Below are 20,840 nucleotides of genomic sequence, written 5' to 3'. Positions count from 1 at the left end.
CTGTCCCAAAAAAAAAAAAAAAAAAAAAAAGTGTATGCCTTTGAATGCATACACATTCTTAATTTTAATATTGTTGAATCTATCAGTAAAAAGTAAAAAGACAAACGAGTAAAGAGACGAATCACAAAGTCGGAGAAGATATATGTAACACACATACTCAACAAAAGGAGTCATACTATATTTTTGGATGCTGGGCACTGAAAAATAAAAAGAAAAAAAGAGATTCATACCGGAATATATTAAGGAGTCGTACAAATCAGTAAAAATTGTTTTTTTTTAAAAACAGACAACCCATAGAAAAATGGGCAAAAAGTTTGAATAAACACTCAAAAAAGAAAGGTATACAAATGGCCAACAAACCTATTAGTAGGGAAAAGCGAATTAAAACCACAATAAGACACCATTTTGTAGTCACCATTTTGGCAAAAATATAAAAATCTAACAATACCAAGTTTTGGTGAAAATTAGGAATAATAAAAATGCTCATCCTATTTTTTTCTTTTAAGAGACAAAGTTTCTGTGTTTTCCAGGCTGGCGTGCATTGGTGCAATCATAGCTCACTGCCACCTTAAACGATTGGACTCAAGAGATCTTCCCACTTTAGCCTCTCAACTAGCTAGCACTACAGGCAAGAACCACCATGCCCAGCTAATATCTTTAAACATTTTTTGTAGAGATGGGGCCTAGGCTAGTCTCAAACTCCTGGCCTCAAGTGATCCTCCCACTTCAGCCTCCTAAAGTGCTAGGATTAAAGGCATGAGTCACCCTACACAGCCAAAAGAAATTTTTTTTTTTTTTTAAAGATAATTATGTAAGGTGACAGATGTGTTAAATTGATTTTTGGTAATCATTTCACAGTGTATACATATATAAAATCATCCTGTTGTATATTTTATTTTATTTTATTTACTTATCTTTGAGATGGGGTCTCACTCTGTCACCCAGGCTGGAGTGCAATGGCACAATCTCTGCTCACTGCAACCTCTGCCTCCCAGGCTCAAGCTATCCTCCCACCTTAGCCTCCCAAGTAGCTGGGACCACAGGCATGCGCCACCATGCCTGGCTAGTTTTTGTACTTTTGGTAGAGATACAGTTTCATCATGTTGCCCAGACTGGTCTCGAACTCCTAAGCTCAAGCGATCCGCCCTCCTCGGCCTCCCAAAGTGCTGGGATTTTAGGCATGAGCCACTGTGCCCAGCCCCTGTTGTACATTTTAAATATGCATTAACATTTTATTTGTCAATTATACTTCAATAAAGCTGAAAAGAAAAAACCCTTCTTAAAAACCCAACCTTGGCCAGGCAAGGTGGCTCATGCCTTTAATCCCAACACTTTGGGAGGCTGAGGCAGGTGAATCACCTGAGGTCAGGAGTTCAAGATCAGCCTAACTAACGAGAAACCCCATCTCTAGTAAAAATACAAAAATTAGCCGGGCATGGTGGCATGTGCCTGTAGTGCTGGCTACTCGGGAGGCTGAGGCAGGAGAATCACTTGAACCCAGGAGGCAGAGATTGCAGTGAGCTGAGATTGCTCCACTGCACTCCAATCTGGATGACCGAGTGAAACTCCATCTAAAAAAAGAAACAACAAAAAAACCCAGTCTCTTATTCGCTGTTAGAGGGAGTACAAACTGGAACCAACCCTTTGGAAAACAGTTTAGAGTTATAGCACAAAGCTAAAAATACAAATATCTTACAATCCAACAATCCATCTTCCACCTACACCCTGGAAAAAATTTTGTGTAACTGTACCAGGAGATGCATACAACAATGTCCTTCACAGCCATTTTTGTAAGAGTCAAAAGTTGGAAACAGTTCAACGTCCATTGACAGTAAAACGGATAAATGCATTGCTGTAGTACATAGGAGTACTAAACAATGAAGATGAACAAGTGATAGCTACTGGCATCAGTGTGGCCCAGACTCACAATCATATTGTCGACAAAAGCAAACATATAAAAAGTAATAGATACTGTTCTAATTTATATGAAGTTCAAAATTGCAAAAATAGATGATGTAGGCCGGGCGTGGTGGCTCGCACCTGTAATCCCAGCGTTTTGGGAGACCAAGGCGGGCAGATTGCCTGAGCTCGGGAGTTTGAAACCAGTCTGGGCAACAGGGTGAAACCCTGTCTCTACTAAAAATACAAAAAATTAGCCGGGCATGCTGGCAGGCACTTGTAATCCCAGCAACTTAGAAGGCTGAGGCAGGAGAATTGCTTGAAACTGGGAGGCGGAGGTTGCAGTGAGCTGAGATCATACCGTTGCACTCCAGCCTGGGTGACAAGAGCAAGACTCCATCTCAAAAAAAAAAAAAAAAAAAAAAAAAAAAAAAAAAAAAAAAAAATTAATTAAAAATAAATAACGAGACAAAGAAAAAGAGGCTGGACATGGTGGGTCACATCTGTAATCCCAGCACTTTCGGAGGCTGAGGCTGGTGGATTGCTTCAGCCCAGAAGTTTGAGACCAGCCTGGGCAACATAGCAAAACTTTGTCTTTACAAAAAATACAAAACTTAACTGGGCATGATGGTGTATGCCTGTGGACCCAGCTACTTGAGAGGCTGAGGTGGGAGGATCACTTGAGCCTGGGAGGCAGAGGCTGTCGTGAGCCATGATCACACCACTGCACTCTAGCCTGGGTAATACAGCGAGATTCTGTCTCAAAAGAAGAAAAAGAAAAGAGAATTATGTCGCAATCAACTTTTATTCAAGACAGCAAGAATGTTCAATGACAAGAAACGCTAAATAAAAGCAACAACAGCTGACCAAAATTTGATTTTACTGTTTGTATAAAAGTTAGAAGATGAAGGCTGAAAATTAGCATGGATATTGACTTCTATTATGCATTGGAGGAATTATCACAAAAATAATTAGAAAAGAGGTAGGAAATTCAGAGCAGAGAAAATAACTGGTGATGTTTTAGTTATATTTTAAAGGTAGGCTATGAAACTTAAATATGGCAATATGATGATACCTTACTTTTATTTTTTATTTATAGAGATGGGGGTCTCCTTATGTTGGCCAGGCTGGTCTCAAACTCCTGGGCTCAAGTGATCCTCCTGCCTCGGCCTCCCAAAGTGCTGGGATTCCAAGTGTGAGCCACTACACTTAGCCAATACATTTTATTTAATAATTCTTTTCAATTTCTTCCTTTCTTGCCTCAAAAAAATAATTAAGTTCTCTTCCCCAAACCTAAGACTTTTCACTCTGACTGCAGCTAAGCGCAGAACTATACAGAAAGTACAAATTATATCCCTGAAGGTCTAAACTCACCCTGTAACAGCAAATAGATTTCTGCTCAGCCCTGAGTTTTCTGAAAATGGTTTTACATTTGTTTTTACTAGGAGGCCACTTAAATCTTACCCACTTGTTTAGCTGCAAGGATTGAAACAAAATGTTTGCTGGCAAAACAAACACTGGTTTTAAAATTCTCCACTTGGGCTGCTGGATAAAACACTTGTTTACTGAAACAAATGTTTTATTTGGAAAATGCCTGCCAGTGTGAACACTTTCCAAGAAACACACCAGGATATACCAGGATAGTGATGTCACGCCCTTGATAGAAGCTAGCATTTTAGGGTAACTTCACAAAGTTTTCTTTCAGAGACTAGGACAACAATGGGAAAATCAAGTTGTTAAAAACTCAACCCCCTGGGCCGGGCGTGGTGGCTCATGCCAGTAATCCCAGCACTCTGGGAGGTCGGGAGATCATCCTGGTTTACATGTTGAAACTTTGTCTCTACTAAAAACAAAAAATAAACTGGGCGTGGTGGCACATGCCTGTAATCCCAGCTACTCCGGAGGCCGAGGCAGGAGAATCACTTGAACCCGGGAGGCCGAGGTTGCAGTGAGCTGAGAGCGCGCCACTGCACTCCAGCCTGGACAAGTGCGAAACTCGGGTCTCAAAAAAAAAAAAAAAAATTTCAACCCCTGGCCAGGTACTGTAACCCCAGCACTCTGGGAGGCCCCCGCAGGAGGACTGCTTGAACTCAGGAGTTCAAGATCAGCCTGGGCAACATAGTGAAATCGTGTCTCTACTAAAAATACACAAATTAGCTGGGCATGGTGGCGCCTACCTGTAGTTTCAGCTACTTGGGAGGCTGAGGCAGGAGAATCTCTTGAACCCAGGAGGTGGAGGTTGCAGTGAGCCAAGATCGTACCACTGTACTCCAGGTTGGGCAACAGAGTGAGATTTTGTCTCAGAAATAATAATAATAACAATAATAATTTTAGAATCAAGTCTCTTCCTTTATATTTAATCTGTGCCTTCTGTTCTTGTGTTTGTTTTATTTTTTGAGACGGAGTTTCGCTCTTGTTGCCCAGGCTGGAGTGCAATTGCACGATCTTGGCTCACTGCATCCTCTGCCTCCCCAGGTTAAAGCGATTCTCCTGCCTCAGCCTCCGGAGTAGCTGGAATTACAGTCACCCACCATCACGCCCGGCTAATTTTTGTATTTTTAGTAGAGACAGGGTTTCACCATGTTGGCCAGGCTGCTCTCAAACTCCTGACCTCAGGTGATCCACCCGCCTAGGCCTCCCAAAGTGCTGGGACTACAGGCGTGAGCAACCATGCCTGGCCCTAATCTGTACCTTCTGGTTCTCGTATTTAACACGGTACGAAAAACCATTTCTATCGCTTAATAAGATATACTAGCACCCTGGAACGCCACCGTTAACTATAAAACGCGATTGAGCATATGGCAAGTCTATGTTAAAACCCATCCAAGGAGATTCACTTTATTTTTTATTTTTATTTTTTTGAGATGGCGTCTTGCTCTGTCACCCAGCCTGGAGTACAGTGGCGTGATCTGAGCCCACTGCAAGCTCCGCCTTCCAGGTTCACGCCATTCTCCTGCCTCAGCCTCCTGAGTAACTGGGACTACAGGTACCTGCCGCCACGCCCAGCTAATTGTTTTGTGTGTTTTTTAGCAGAGATGGGTTTTACTGTGTTAGCCAGGATGGTCTTGATCTCCTGACCTCGTGATCCGCCTGCCTTGGCCTCCCAAAGTGCTGGGATTACAGGCGTGAGCTACCACGCTCAGCCGAGATTCACTTTCTTAACTACCAAAAGGAAACATCATAAAAGACAGCCTTGGGACCCTAGGGTTAATTTCATATGGTGGCTCCAAGAAACGTGTTATATTTAACCAAATAAGATTCTCCTGATAAAGCTTAAGGATTCTTATCAATAGTTTCTTGCTAATGTTAGGCACTAAGAAATAACATGGATCGGCTGGGCACGGTGGCTCATGCCTGTAACCCCAGCATTTTGGGATGCCGAGGCGGGTGGATCACAAGGTCAGGAGTTTGAGACCAGCCTGGCCGAGATGGTGAAACCCTGTCTCTATTAAAAAAAATACAAAAATTAGCCGGGCATGGTGGCACGCACCTGTAGTCCCAGCTACTTGGAAGGCTGAGGCAGAAGAATCGCTTGAACCTGGGAGGTGGAGGTTGCAGTGAGCTGAGATTGTGCCATTGCACTCCAACCTGGGCAACAGCGTGAGACTCCGTCTCTAACTTTTTAAAATTATTCCTCCTATCTTTAGAAAACATTTGCGGCCTGGCGCAGTGACTCATGCCTGTAATCCCAGCACTTTGGGAGGCCAAGGCGGGCAGATCATGAGGTCAGGAGATCGAGACCATGCTGGCTAACACAGTGAAACCACGTCTCTACTAAAAATACAAAAAATTAGCTGGGTGTGGTGGAGGGCCTGTAGTCCCAGCTACTCGGGAGGCTGAGGCAGGAGAATGGCGTGAACCCGGGAGGTGAAGTTTGCAGTGAGCTGAGGTCACGCCACTGCACTCCAGCCTGGGTGACAGAGTGAGACTCCATCTCAAAAAACAAACAAAAACAAACAAAACATTTGCATATACTGAAGCATATCCCTATTTTTATTATTTATATGTAATGCATACAATTACACACTGCTGTTACATATATATTATAAAACCTGCAAAAATGGACAATGCAAAAAGGACTTTTTTTGAGATGGAGTCTCGCTGTCGCCCAGGCTGGAGTGCAGTGGCACTTCCTCAGCTCACCGCGACCTCTACCTCCCACATTCAAGGGATTCTCCTGCCTCAGCCTCCCAAGTAGCTGTGACTATAGGCGTGCACCACCACACTCAGCTAATATTTGTATTTTTAGTGGAGGGGGGGTTTCGCCATCTTGGCCAGCCTGGTCTTGAACTCCGACCTCAAGTGATCCACCCTTCTCGACCTCCCAAAGTGCTGGATTACAGGTGTGAGCTATTGTGCCCAGCCCAATACAAAGGACTTAACAGACATTTCTCCAAAGAAGATATACAAATGGCCAGTAAGCACATGAAAAGATGTTCAACATCATTAGCCATCAAGGAAATGAAAATCAAAACCACGATGTGATTCACATCCAATAGGATGGCTAAAATTTTTTAAAACTGGAAAATATTTAAAAATAACAAATATTGGTCAATGTATAGAGAAACTGGAACCCTAATTCGTTGCTGGTGGGAATGTAAATGGGGTAGCCACTGTGGAAAACAGCGCAGAGGAGCCTAGGAAATTAAACACGGAAGGCCGGGTACGATGGCTCACATCTGTAATCCCAGCACTTCGAGAGGCTGAGGCGGGTAGATCGCTGGAGACCAACCTGGCCAACATGACAAAACCCTGTCTCTTTTTTATGTAAAAAATTTAACAAGAAAAGAAAGATTAGAGGTTACCAGGGACTGGGGGAAGGGGGAAGAGGGAGTTACTGCTTTATGAGTATGGGGTTTCTATTTGGAGTGACAACAAATTTTGGAAATAGTGGTGATAGTTGTACAACACTGTGAATGTAATTAGTGCCACTGAATTATATATGTAAAAAATGGGGCTGGGCGCAGTGGCTCATACCTGGAATCCCAGCACTTTGGGAGGCCAAGGTGGGTGGATCACCTGAGGTCTAGAGTTCGAGACCAGACTAGCCAACATGGTGAAACCCCATCTCTACTAAAAATACAAAAAAAATTGGCCAGGCATGGTGGCGGGTGTCTGTAATCTCAGCTACTTGGGAGGCTGAGGCAGGAGACTCTCTTGAACCCGGGAGGCGGAGGTTGCAGTGAGCCGAGATTGTGCCACTGTACTCCAGCCTGAGCAACAAGAGCGAAACTCTGTCTCAAAACAAACAAAAACAAACACAACAAACAAACAAACAAAAAACCATGATTACAATGGCAAATGTTGTTATATATATTTTCCCACAATAAAATAGTTTTTTAGAAAGGACAAAGTGCCGGGCGCGGTGGCTCAAGCCTGTAATCCCAGCACTTTGGGAGGCCGAGATGGGCGGATCACGAGGTCAGGAGATCGAGACCATCTTGGCTAACACGGTGAAACCCCGTCTCTACTAAAAATACAAAAAACTAGCCGGGCGCAGTGGCGGGCGCCTGTAGTCCCAGCTACTCGGGAGGCTGAGGCAGGAGAATGGCGTGAACCCGGGAGGCGGAGCTTGCAGTGAGCTGAGATCCGGCCACTGCACTCCAGCCTGGGCGACAGAGCGAGACTCCGTCTCAAAAAAAAAAAAAAAAAAAAAAAAAAAAGAAAGGACAAAGTAAAAATACAAATAGCGGTTATAATATTTTCTTCTCACATTCCAGTGGGTCATCCTGCATGATGTGGGGCAAGGAGATGAGGGGAAGTTTCCAAAGCCAAACCCAAAATTAATGAATCGGATGTGGGGTAGAGGGAATACTGGAGAAGATAAAAATGTCTGAGCCTTGGTAATGCCTAAAACTGAAAAAGAATCCTATTTTTAGATGTAAAGGAAAGAGGACCCTTTTCTGTAACCTTTCCGCAGAGCTAAATACAGCCCATCTGGAAGGTCTCAGCATCCCTCACACCACAGACCCAAAGACCTGAGCCACCAGAATCACTGCACAAACACCAGGAAAGCCCTCAGCACTCCTAGTCCCAAGCACTCATTATTAGCACACTTGCTCCCTCACTGCAAGGAACTATGCAGTGCCTTACAAAACATGCCGTGCGCTTTTTCAATCATTTTATGGTCTCAGGTAAGACTCAAGTCCAACTTAAAATACTCCTTTTCAAAACTGTTTTCAAAGTCATTTTCATCACTTTTCCCTCCTCTGGCTCAAGAGCATCAATCATGGTGAAAAGTGACAGGAAATAATAAAAAGATTAACAGCTCAACATCAAGAAGGACCTACACTGCCCGTGCTGAAAGTGTCAAATATGAGGCTGGCTGAGGACCAAGGTAATCAAAAGTAGAATAGACATGAGTTTGAGGGCTAAGCTGACATTTCAGGAGGCAGAAAGTCCTGTTAAACACAGCCATGACAAAGCAAAGGGCCGTCGCTGTAGAACGATGTATTTCTGTACCAGCATGCAATACTTACATTTCCTGTTTGTGATCAGAGAATTTCACTGCAAAAATAGGGCTTCCATAGATTGATGAATATTTTGATTTTAAACGAGAGCATTTTCAATTAAAATGTAAGATCTTGGCTTTATAATAAAGGTTAAAATTAAGACATGCTGAACTCTCAGAGCCATCTCAACTTGCCTTTTCTGTATAGATTTGTGATGCGGAAATATGAACCAGCTGCCCCTTTCCTTCAGCAATTCCACTGAAACTCATGACTATATTGCACTGGGAAGGACAAACACATTCTAGAACTGCAACAGAAAATAGTTGATTCATACCCTTCAAATTGCTAGAGTGACTGTACCTTATTTTTTAAAAAACTTTTTTTTAAAAATTGAGATGGGGTCTCACTATGTTGACCAGGCTGGTCTCGAACTCCTGGCTTCAAGTGATCCTCCCATTTTGGCCTCCAAAAGTGCTGGGATTACAGGCGTGAGCCTCCATGCCCAGCCTTATTAAAAATAACTATGACATCCAAATGAAGCATTTAGAGAGAGCTCTCATTTGAAATACTGTATGTCTATGCTATTACAGTACAAAGTATTCAAATACATGTGTAAAGTCTGCTTCTAAACAGATTCCAGTAAGCTTTATGGAATGCAGTGGAAGGCAAGGTTGTGAATATGTAAGTATCATACAAAATAAACAATCTCCTGAGTTCTTAACAAAGCTCTAGAATTGCCTATGCTGGGTATGGTTCTACCATTGAGAACTCTTCCACTGGTAATTCAGTCCTATCACAAAACCTTGGTTTTTAAAAGATGAGCCCTCCAAATACAGAGACATGTGTATCATGAATATTCTTGTTTAAAAGTGTTTCGTTTTAGGCCGGGCACGGTGGCTCACGCCCACAATCCCAGCACTTTGGGAGGCCAAGGTGGGCAGATCGTCTGAGGTCAGGGGTTCAAGACCAGCCCGACCAACATAGTGAAACCCCATCTCTACTAAAAATACAAAAATTAGCTGGGTGTGGTGGCGCATGCCTGTAGTTCCACATACTCAGGAGGCTGAGGCAGGAGAATCGCGTGAAGCCAGAAGGCAGAGGCGGCAGTGAGCCCAGATCGTGCCACTGCACCCCAGCCTGGGCGACAGAGCAAGACTCTGTCTCAAAAATAAATAAATAAACAAACAAATAAATAAATAAAAGTGTTCCCTTTTAGTTCCAACACTGATATTGCTTCAAAACTCTTCTCTCAAGGCCTTCCAGCATGCTATATTTAAAAAGTTGCCAAACTGGTTTTAACACATCTTTTCAAGACTGATAAGCAAAAGTTTACTGAAGCAGTTTTGAATAAGATAAACTCGGAATTATTCTATACATTTTCCCAAATCTAGCAGCACTTTTTAAATGGAGGGTTGCTAAATAAGCTATAAATTTCCAAAGCCATGAGACATATACATATGGGAAAGCATTTCTCCTTTGGTAAAACACAAACCTACACCTTCTTTGGAACTGTAGCTCACATCCTGTTGGACTGACTGCCTTCAAACCTGTTTTGTAGGTATTATGAATAACTGAGTGCAAACAGTAAGTGGTTGTGAAAATAAATTTTCTAATGTGAATAAAAAAATAAAAGAATGAACTGTTAATACAGTTTGGGTTGACTAAGAACTTCAGCAAATGGCAATAATGTTTCCAATCTTTCTTGTGAATCTTAAGTAAGATTTATTTAACTTTAAAAATTGTTTCATTTAACAATGTGGTCATTTACCTGATAATAGATTTAAAGATTCCTGCTCATTTGGATTTTTTTGGCCATTGATATCCATATTTTCATATATAATAATAAGCTGTCTTTCACTAGGAAGACAGTGGCAAATATCACCTACTTTCAGTGTCTGTCAAGAGAATATTTTCTTACAGTATAGAAAAACAAAGTGGAAACTCTTAAATTGTGTAAATTAAAATCTGTAAATTCACAGTTGACTGGATGTCTCCTCTCATTGTATACTCACAGGTTTAAGAAAACTTGAACATCTGTATCAAGATGCTAGCACTAGGCTGGACCTCGTGGCTCACACCTGTAATCCCAGCACTTCAGGAGGCCAAGGCAGGTGGATCACTTGAGGTCAGGCGTTTGAGACCAGCTTGGCCAACATGGTGAAACCCCATCTCTACTAAAAGTACAAAAATTAGCTGGGCATGGTGGCGGGCGCCTGTAATCTCAACTACTCAGGTGGCTGAGGCAGGAGAATTGCTTGAACCTGGGAGGCAGAGGTTGCAGTGAGCCAAGATCATGCCACTGCACTCTAGCCTGGGTGATAGACCAAGACTCTGTCTCAAAAACAAACAACAACAAAACAAGATGCTAGCACTATTTGTGGCTTTTTTTTTTTTAAGACTTTGATCTCTCAAAGTGCTGGCATTACAGGTGTGAGACACTACGCCCAGGCTTTTTTTTTTTTTTTTTTTTTGAGAGAGAGTCTTGCTCTGTTGCCCAGGTTGGAGTGCAGTGATGCAATCTCAGCTCACTGCAACCTCCACTTTTCAGGTTCAAGTGATTATCCTGCCTCAGCCTCCCCAGTAGCTGGGGTTACAGGTACACACCACCACTCCCGGCTCTTTTTTGTATTTTTAGTAGAGACAGGTTTTCACCATGTTGGGCAGGCTGGTCTCGAACTCCTGACCTCGTGATCTGCCTGCCTTGGCCTCCCAAAGTGCTGGGATTATAGGCATGAGCCACCACACCTGGCCTATTTCTGGCTTCTTAAAGCCATCTCAAGGATCAAATTGTCTTTTTCTCTGTACTGATTACAATTAGTTACTGTAAAAGGACAGACTCAGGCAAGCCTGTCCTACAAGAAAAACATTCTATGTGCCTTCTCTTAGGACAGAATACAAATGCTGTGTTTGCACATAAAACTATTCTCTTTCATGTATAGCGTTTTGTTTTGTTTTGTTTTGTTTTTACCCCAGGTTTCATTTTCTGACATTTTTAGAATACTTTCTTAATATTCTAAATGGATTTTTAAAATCTAGATTCTCTTGCACAACAATGTGAATACACTTAATACTACTGAACGGTGTGCTTAAAAATGGTTAAGATGGTAAATTATTTTATTTTAGTTTAGTTTAGTTTACTTTATTTTATTTTTTGGGATGGAGTCACGCTCTGTCGCCCAGGCTGGAGTACAGTGGCGTGATCTTGTCTCACTGTGACCTCTGCTTCCCGACTTCAAGGCATGATAATAAATTTTACATGTGTATTTTCCCACAATTAAAAAAAACCCCACTAGCCGGGCACGGTGGCTCACGCCTGTATAATCCCCAGCACTTTGGGAGGCCGAGGCGGGAGGATCACAAGGTCAGGAGATCAAGACCATCCTGACTAACACGGTGAAACCCCGTCTCTACTAAAAATACAAAAAATTAGCCGGCCATGGTGGCAGGCGCCCGCAGTCCCAGCTACCTGGGAGGCGGAGGCAGGAGAATGGCATGAACCCAGGAGGCAGAGTCTGCAGTGAGCCGACATCGCACCACTGCACTCCAGACTGGGCAACAGAGCAAGACTCCACCTCAAAACAAACAAACAACAACAAAAACAAACAAACAAAAAACCCACTAGACTCTATCAACTTCCACTGTTTACTGGGTAGGGGTGGAGCAATAACAAAATGACCCACGCTTAGCTTCAACAGTTAGAGACTTAGACACATGGACAGCTTGAGTTATGTGTGTGTGATGCTGGAGTCACGTGTGGGGTGTGGGGTGTGGTGTGATCCTGCCCCTCAAACCCTCCATCATCAATTTTAAACATTCATTTCTGCCTGCTCATTCACCAGGCATGTAATAATATAGACATGTGAATTTGTCTCTTTACAGCTTATAAACCAAATGGGAAAATGAAGAGCAAATGATAATTTGTAGGCAGGTCATCAGCATCAAACTAACTCAAAGCTGACTGTGACAACATGTATAACTGCTGCTCCATAGGACAGACATTTGTTTTCTGACAATAAAGAAACATACAGCTAGAGAGCCAGGTATCCCTTGAGAAAGGTGTTCATCCTCATCACCTTTTAGAAATCCCCCTCCAAGTTTCTGACAATCCATCTATCCCTAAACTAGAAACATCTGTGGCTTTAGAGCCTGCAGCGTGCCTGGCCTTACCTCTGACTGCTCAGCTCCCTTGAAGAGGATCAGCCAGCCTATTCCTGAGCGTACTGCCAAATACCACACCCTGGGTCTGCATATCCAAAGGTACAGGAAGTGGTCTGTCCAATGCCTGGGTGATTGCATCATTCTAACAAGCTTCAATGTACAAAGTTTGAGTCACTCTCCGCTCTCCACATAGCTCTTCAACCCGAGTCTCCTTCCAGCCCAGCAGCAGGGCACAGGACTTCAGACACATCCTTCCACTCTTTCAGACCAGCGCGACATTTGGACAGCAGCAGGTCATCCGGATAAAAACAACTTTGAGCACCACTGTCAGTGACCGTCCGTCATATACAAAAGCAAATGAACAGGTTGAAACAAACTCATAAAAAGTTTGAACTCTTTCTCTCCCTGGGAGAGACACAGGAGGTCTCATGGGGAGGTCTCAGGCTGCACAACGAACTAGTTAAGGCATCGGTTCCCCAAAATGATCCATACCAGAGCGACCTGTAAAGCTTATTAAAAATACGGACTGGCCAGACACTGTAGCTCACGCCCGTAATTGTAGCACTTTGAGAGGCCCAGGTGGGCGGATCACTTGAGGTCAAGAGATCAAGACCAGCCGGGCCAACATGGCGAAACCCTGTCTCTAAAATACAAAACCAAAAACACAAAAATTAGCTGGGCATGGTGGCGCGCGCCTGTACTCCCAGCTACTCGGGAGGCTGAGGCAGGAGAATCGCTTGAACGTGGGAGGCGGAGGTTGCAGTGAGCCAAGATCACGCCACTGTACTCCAGTCTGGCTAAAGAGTGATACTCCGTCTCAAAAAAAAAAAAAAAAAAGGTGGACTACTTGCCAGGAGATTCTGGTACAACAACTATGTGGTGCGGCCTCTTAATTTGATGAGGCAGGTTAGGGAGCCACTGGGTTAAAGCACTTTGGTTGGAACAGTGCTGAGTCAGCATATCAGCTCTAACGAAAGTCACAGGAATGACTAACTCACACTCTATGAGGAAGGAGGACAATCTGCAAAATTACATATATGTAATTTTATTAATACATGTAAATTTATTAATATTAATTTATATATATATATTTTAAAAATTATTTTGACAGAGTCTCGCTCTATCACCCAGGTCTGGTCTCAAACTCCTGGCCTCAACTGATCCATCCGCCTCAGCCTCCCAAAGTGCTGGGATTACAAGCATGTGCCACTGCTCCCAGCCTGCAAAATTATATTTTGAGGCAAGTTCTGATTGTGAATATTCCCTAAAACTAGTCGTTTGCCACCAAGTTCAAATGTAGGTGCTCATTCACGTCTGTGAATGATAATCAGCTCTATATAGAAGACTCACAGCTCTGCTTTCAGCCCTGACCCGTTTGTTGCCCCTAACTCACCTAAACCCAGCTACCCCTCCTAGCCTTTAATGCAAATCAACCCTTCAACCTCCCTTGAACACCGGCTTCCGTTCTCATTTCTGTTGATAGTCCCACCTCTCAAGGTCTCTCTGGATTTAAATCCTCTGTCATCTTGTACTCTTCAAGTTTCCTGCATTCCACATCTAAACACTATAAAATGATGACAATTTTTCTTTCCTAACAACTCACAAAGCATTGTGTTCCAAGCAATTTCCATTGATACTATCCTTATCCAGGTCCCCTTGGTTCCCTGCAATAGCCATTCATGGTCCCTAAACTCCCACTCCAATTGGACCTACAAGATTAACTTTCCCCAAATCCAACTTTGACCATATATTTCCCCTGCTCAGAATCCTTTCACAATCCCTGTTACCCGCAATATAAGGGCCTAACACTATAATCTATCATTAAATGACAGATTTCGTTCTTGATCCATCTCTTCTAGCAAAGCCGACCTACTCAAATTCCCCAAATGCCCCGCAACTTCCTGCCTCTTGGCTTACCTCGCTAGGCTCATGCCACTAGGAATGCCTCTCTCTTGCTAGGTATAAAAGCATGTACAGCCTTTAAGGCCTAAGTTCAAGTCCTACCATCTCCCTGTGAAGCACTTCCTGATGGCTGCCACCTAACAGCCACCCTCCCAGAACACACCCAGCACCCCACAACATCTGAACCTGAACCCTTCCCCCTCCCCCTCTCCCTTCCCTCCTTCCCTCTGCGTTCTACCTTTGACAAAGCTGAACTTGGTTCCTAGCACCCCACACAATCCTCTTGGCCCAGCCTGCTTTGCTCTCTGCCCTTTCTGGAAGTTCCTGGGCACTTTTTGTCTGACCCCTTATCGACAGGCATTCATACCCTGGCTTCCTGGCAACGTCTCCCTAAAAGGAGCACATCTCTTATACAGAAGCAGTACAGGTTCATTACTAACATTTTAGAGACTAAATAGAAGCAAGAAGAAAAAACTTTAAAAAAACTCTTATTATTCCCCTTCTCAACTTATTGAAACTTTCGTATGCGAACCCATCATCTCTTTTCACGCACTTTTTTTTTCTGCTTTTTTTTTTTTTTTTTTTTTTTTTTTTTGAGGCAGGATCTGGCTCTGTTGCCCAGGCTGGAGGGCAGTGGTGCAATCTCTACTCACTGCAACCTCCGCCTCCCAGGTTCAAGTGATCCTCCTGCCTCAGCCTCCAGAGTACCTGGGATTACAGGGTTGTGCCACCACACTGGGCTAATTTTTGTAGTTTTAGTAGAGAGATGAGGTTTCACCATGTTGGCCAGGCTGGTCTCCAACTCCTGAGCTCAAGTGATCCACCCACCTCAGCCTCCCAGAGTGCTGGGATTATAGGTGTGAGCCACTGTGCCCGGCCTTACTAGTGTTTTTATTTAACTCTTCAACAGTTAAACTTCTTATATTTGTCATTTAGCTGTTGAACCCTTTGACTCTTAAGGGAACATGCATATACTTACTTCTCTGTAACTCTCAAAGTGTTAGACATAGATCTGAATACACAGTAGGTGGCTCTGATGTTTAAAACATACATTCAAAAAATATTTTGGGGGTGTCAGTGAGTAAATGGTTCCAAGTACATTGCCCACAGTAATCTATGTGAAAACCTGCTATACATAGATTTCTTGAAAAGTGCCCCAAAATGTATATATAAAACATTCTAAACATACAAGAACATTCATAATATTAAGAATCCTATTGGTAATGTTTTCTTAACAGATGCTCATTCTTTAACTTGCTTTATTGATCTGATTTATAGCTAAAATGCACATCACCCTATATATAAATGTCACATGAATTCAGAGATGAAATATGGGGGAAGGGAAAAAGGATGAGAGGAAAACGGAAGTTTGCCACTTCATTTTACTTAAATGTTTAATTTATTTGTATAGCAACAATTCGGTTTGAACCAACATTTTAAAGTCTAATTATCTTACATAGAAGGAAATCCTGCTCCTTAACAGGGTGATACAACCTGAGATCATGAATGTGTTAATTCTTTTCAAGTTCCAAGAAAACTTTTGTATAACTCGGCTATTTTCACTCAGAATGCGAGGCTATTCAAAGTATAGAATTTGTCGTCTTTCAACCACAGCTGTTCTGCAGTTTAAGCAAACACCGTAAATGAAAAGAATGACTTCTGCCAATTGAACTGAAGATTATCTATCCAGAAAATAATGTAGAAAATCCAGGCCAGGTGCGGTGGCTCACGCCTGTAATCCCAGCACTTTGAGAGATTGGGAGACGAGGATGGCTTGAGCCCGCCCGTGAGTTCGAGGCCAAGCTGGGCAACATGGTGAGACCTCATCGCTACAAAATTAAAACAACAACAACAACAACAAAAACTAAAAAAGTCCAATCTACCTCCCCAAAGAAGGTAAACTGGTTTTTTTTTGTTTTTTTTTTAAAGACGGAGGCTTGCTCTGTCACCTAGGCTGGAGTGCAGCAGCGCAGTCTCGGCTCACCGTAACCTCCGCCTCCCAGGTTCAAGCGATTCTCCTGCCTCAGCCTCCTGAGTAGCTGGGATCACAGGCGCATGCCACCACACCCGGCTAATTTTTTTTAATTTGTAGTAGAGACAGAGTTTCACCGTGTTAGCCAGGATGGTCTCCATTTCGTGACCTCATAATCCACCTGCCTCGGCCTCCCAAAGCGCTGGGATTACAGGCATGAGCCACCGCGCCTGGCCAATAAGGCCAACTGTTATTATTATTCTCATTCTACTAGTGCGACAACTTCAGCAAGATTTACCTAGTTACCAAAACAATAAAAGTAAAATAAAATAAAATAGACTGGGGATAATTACATCTCCACAAAAGTTTTCACAACAAAATAACTTCTACTTTTATATATTTAGAATATAATTCAATTGACCAGTTTTTGTCTCCTAAGAATATACTATATACTCCTTAAAGTAAAATACATCTCAATGTATGTTTCTTTATTTTAGAGTGCCTTGGATACAGAAATTTAATTCCTAAGTCAGCTTTTCAGATAACCCCTAAGAGGACAACACACCCTTTTTTTGCTTCTGGATAAAAAGTCCCAGCAGTTGCACATTGCTTCTGGGTTTGCAGCTTCACTGCTCTTTGGGCCTTGGGTCAGCAGCCCTGCCTACACCTTGTGACTAAGGCCCACTGGACAAAACCAGATGCAAAAAAAGGGGACAAAAACCAGGTAGGGTGCTCAAGAAGAGTGTGGGCTATAAACTCACACAGCGAAATTTCCCTTTGCAATCTCATCTTTTTTTTCTTGACTTCGCTTGTTTCACTAGCATTCAAACCCAAGCCCATCCCTTTTAAATCTCCATTCCTCCCTTTCCTCATCAGATGCCTGGCGTGTGAGGTGCCCCTGTGCTCATGACGGAACTGGGCTGCTCTCCTTCTTCTGCTTTGAGGAGGGTCGGTTTTTTTTTTTTCTTTTCCTTTTAATAAAGGCCTTTTCACGTTTGTTTCTCAGGCCTTCCTCAAATACAAAACTGTCACTGTACCCTGCTCCTTCCAACTCTAGGATATCAACTTCAAACCTTTGTATGAGTAGTAAAACTTCGGTAAATGTATGGCAGCCCGGGCATGCCTCTGGAAGACTCAACCCCTAACGCAAAAACGTTTAGTTCGTATTCTCTGAAATAGTAAAAAACAAACACAGAGAAAAACTCCACCTCCTCCCCAGCTTTCCTTTCACGTCTTGGTTCGGTAATAAGAAAAGTTAATCCACCCCCTAGTGCAACTGCAGCCTCCTTCTCGGCCAGGCTCACCTAGAACATTCACTGCATCATTGCATCCAAGCCAAACTCAGTTACTGAGGCAACTAAGTTTTCCTTCCCAAAGGGTCACAGGGAAATACATCCCTCGGGATCCCCTGGTAACCGTCCACCGATAATGCTGGGGAACCACAACAGCAAATGACTCGCTTTCCAAGGCTGGAGCTGGCCGCCTCGGTCGGCCACAGCGGGGGTGTGCGTTGGGGGTGTGCAGCATCCAGTTACATTCCTGACCCACTTTCGCGTCCCCTCCCTCCCCCTCCTCTTCCTCCTGCTCCCCGGCAAGCCGCGAGGGCGCCAGCACTCCGAGAAGCCACCCGCGAGCACTCCCTAGACCGCTGCCGGCTGGATGCACCCGGCGTCGGGCACTACCGGGGAGACCCCGAGGGAGCCTGCCCCCACCCCCACCGCCGGCTTCCCTGCGCGCTCCCTCCTCGGTGGCGTGGACCCGCGGGCACCTGTTGGCGACCTCAGCCCCAAGCCGAGCCCCTCCCCCGCTCCCTCTCCACCCTCACGGCAAAGTCCCCTGTGGGAGGGAATGGGAACACTGCCCAGTTCCCGTTCTGCAAACCTCGCTTTGCTAGGAGGGCGCAGGGGCCGGCGGGCAACGTCTGCACAGCTGTTCAACTTAGCAAAGTGCAAAAGCGCCGCAGCCAAGCGGCGACTGGGTGGAGGGGATACTAACCCCCCCATCACCCGCCTCCCCCGAGGCGGAGCGGGGAGATGGGGTGCGCCCGCCCCTAGCCCAAATCCTCTGGAAACCTGGGCTCCTCGCTCTCGCAGGGTGGGGATGCTGTGGAGTCCGGGCTGGGGCCGCAGGGGCGAGGGCAGGTAGCGAGCGGGTGGTGACGGGTGGGTGTGCGTTCCGGGTAGCCTGGTGCAGGAAGGGGGAGGGAAGCTGCCGTCGCAGCTGCAACTTCTGAGCGTGCAGAGCAACTCAGCAACTTTGCCTGCCCCGCGCGCCCCTCCCCCGCGCCACCGGGCCGGGCCGGGGGCTGCGCGGCGCCTTCGGGGGCAGACTGGAGGTGCGGGCCAGTGGGGAGGGGACTGGGCTGGGGCTGCGGAAGTGGGACAGCCTCTCGGGGGGCAGGAGTTGGGGGGCGCAGCCACCGGCCCCGGGGCTTGGAAAGTGCGCCCGGGCCCCCACTAGCCAGGCCCTCGACTGCCGCTGGGCTCAGCGCAAGGAAGAGGGCGGAAGGATGGCGGCGGAACCATGGAAACTGTGCTGGGTGGATAAATAAGGAGAGGGCCGCGCTAGGCCGTCCCGGGCTGCCAGCATCTCGGAGGGCGGATGCAGCGCCCGGGGGAACCGCGGCCCAGTTCGCACAAGTTGTTCTTCCCGAGCCGCCGCAGGGCTGCTGCCCTCCCGCCCGGCTCTGCGCCTCAGCCGCCCTCGGGGGGCGCCGCCTGGAGAGGCAGGCCCCAACCGGGAAGCAGGCCGCCGGCGAGGGCTACGAGGTGTGGGGCAGAGGAGAGTGTGAAGGTGACCCCGGGGTCATCAGCTGTTTGTTCCGGGTCCTAAGGACTGCGCAAAGCCCTGGCCGGTCTCGCTGGTCCCGAGAGCCTGGAAACCCCAGGTGCGCGTCCCGTAAGGTGGATTCAGGTAGTTCAGACATTCAGAAGCTTCAGCGGGGCTAAACCCAGGAGTACAGGGAAAGACTGGGAACCTGGGACGACCTGGGATGGCACCCGATGTCCCCGAAGTCGTGCCCACACCTTTTCAGGGCGGCTGCCGGGAGTCTGATTAGCAACTGGGAAGCAGGATGTAAACCGGGAGGTTCTGGCCAGGCCCCTGCGCTCAACCGCACCCATTGCCTGCAAGCAAACTTAGCCTCCAACCTTCCTCCCAGAGCTCACACACCATCTGACTCACTGCCGAGTTACTGATGCTCTGTGGCCAAGCCTATTGCCTGTAAAGCTAGAGGTTGTTCAATGGTGGTATTTTAAAGTTGAGTCACTTCAGGGTGTGGGGATCTGCAGATGCAAAGGGGCTATTTCAAGTGAAAGTAAACTACCTGCGTGGAGAAGCCTGGCAACCAGCTGAATGATTTAATTACATGGCATCTTAATTTAAAGAGATTTGCATGCTCATGAGGTCAGCTGGACAGTTACCTTGTGACGTGTACCTGGAAATTACTTTTTAACTGGATAAGGTCAATTAATTTCACACCACGAACGGGTGAACAGTATTTCTCTTTTTTGTTCAACATTTTTGGTTCTTTTACTTCTTTTTCTCTTTTCTCTAATCCCATGACATTATTTTCTCCTACTTCTTAATGAAAAAAAAATCACCTTCTACCTTTTTCCTCTGAAATAATTATGAAAGTCTAGGCTAGAGCATAGTTTTCCAGAATATCATGCCAAAGAACTAAATCTTCAGTATGTCCTTAAGTTATATTTTAAAAAAGGGCTCTGAGATCATATATCACAACACATTTATTCCCAGATACAAACAGTTTTGAATATTAACATCTCTCATGTCTTATATTTGGTGCTGTCTTAGCATTGGGTCATAGTTTAATTGGCAATAATTTTCTTTCTTAGTGGTCCATAAAATAAGGAAGTTTGAGAAATGCTGACTTAAACAAGTTAAATCAAGTGTATTTGTTACACAAGAAAATAAATACAGCAGCGTAAGGCCTTTCAGAATCTTTGATGTGCTAAGGTGTTTGTGAATCACCACGAAGCGCTTATAATATGAAAACTTTCCTAAGTATATTTGTTCAGTCACCGTTTTTGTTTTTGGTTTTTGGTTTTTGGTGAGGATGTTTCCTAGGGTTCGTATTCCTTTTGGGTGCTGCTGCTTTGCTCCTCTAGGAATTGTGGTAGATTTGAATAGGGTTGAGAGAAATGTTCACATTTCAAAATGATGTCATTAGGAATCATCAACTGATAAACCAAATTTAGTATAATTACCGAAAAGAGACAGACCGTTTGAGGAAACATTTAAAGGCAGAACTGTTCACATTTGGCTGTAATAGAAACTGAATCAGGACCATCTTTAGGGAATTGGTTCCAGGGAACATTTAGTAAGTCAGAAATTTCATGTATCTGATATATCTAATCCATGTTACACTACCTCCTGCATTATTTTAATTTGTAGGAGTTAATAAAAATATCTTATTTAAATTAGACTGGCACTAAGCT

At 44.7% G+C, this 20,840-nt stretch overlaps 1 protein-coding gene across 1 annotated transcript in view; it reads right to left on the bottom strand.

The window, feature by feature from the left end:
- The window catches only part of RREB1 (ras responsive element binding protein 1), a 200,202-nt gene extending 181,627 nt beyond the window's left edge, over positions 1–18,575 (bottom strand). The window contains exon 1 of the mRNA XM_073005637.1: positions 18,456–18,575. The gene's annotated coding sequence lies outside the window, so the exon portion shown is untranslated. The remainder of the gene's footprint in view (positions 1–18,455) is intronic.
- Between the last annotated feature and the right edge of the window lie 2,265 nt (positions 18,576–20,840).

This window comes from Chlorocebus sabaeus, chromosome 17 (genome assembly GCF_047675955.1).
Source record: "Chlorocebus sabaeus isolate Y175 chromosome 17, mChlSab1.0.hap1, whole genome shotgun sequence".
Classification (NCBI taxonomy): domain Eukaryota; kingdom Metazoa; phylum Chordata; class Mammalia; order Primates; family Cercopithecidae; genus Chlorocebus; species Chlorocebus sabaeus.
This window is presented reverse-complemented; position numbering and strand designations above follow the sequence as displayed.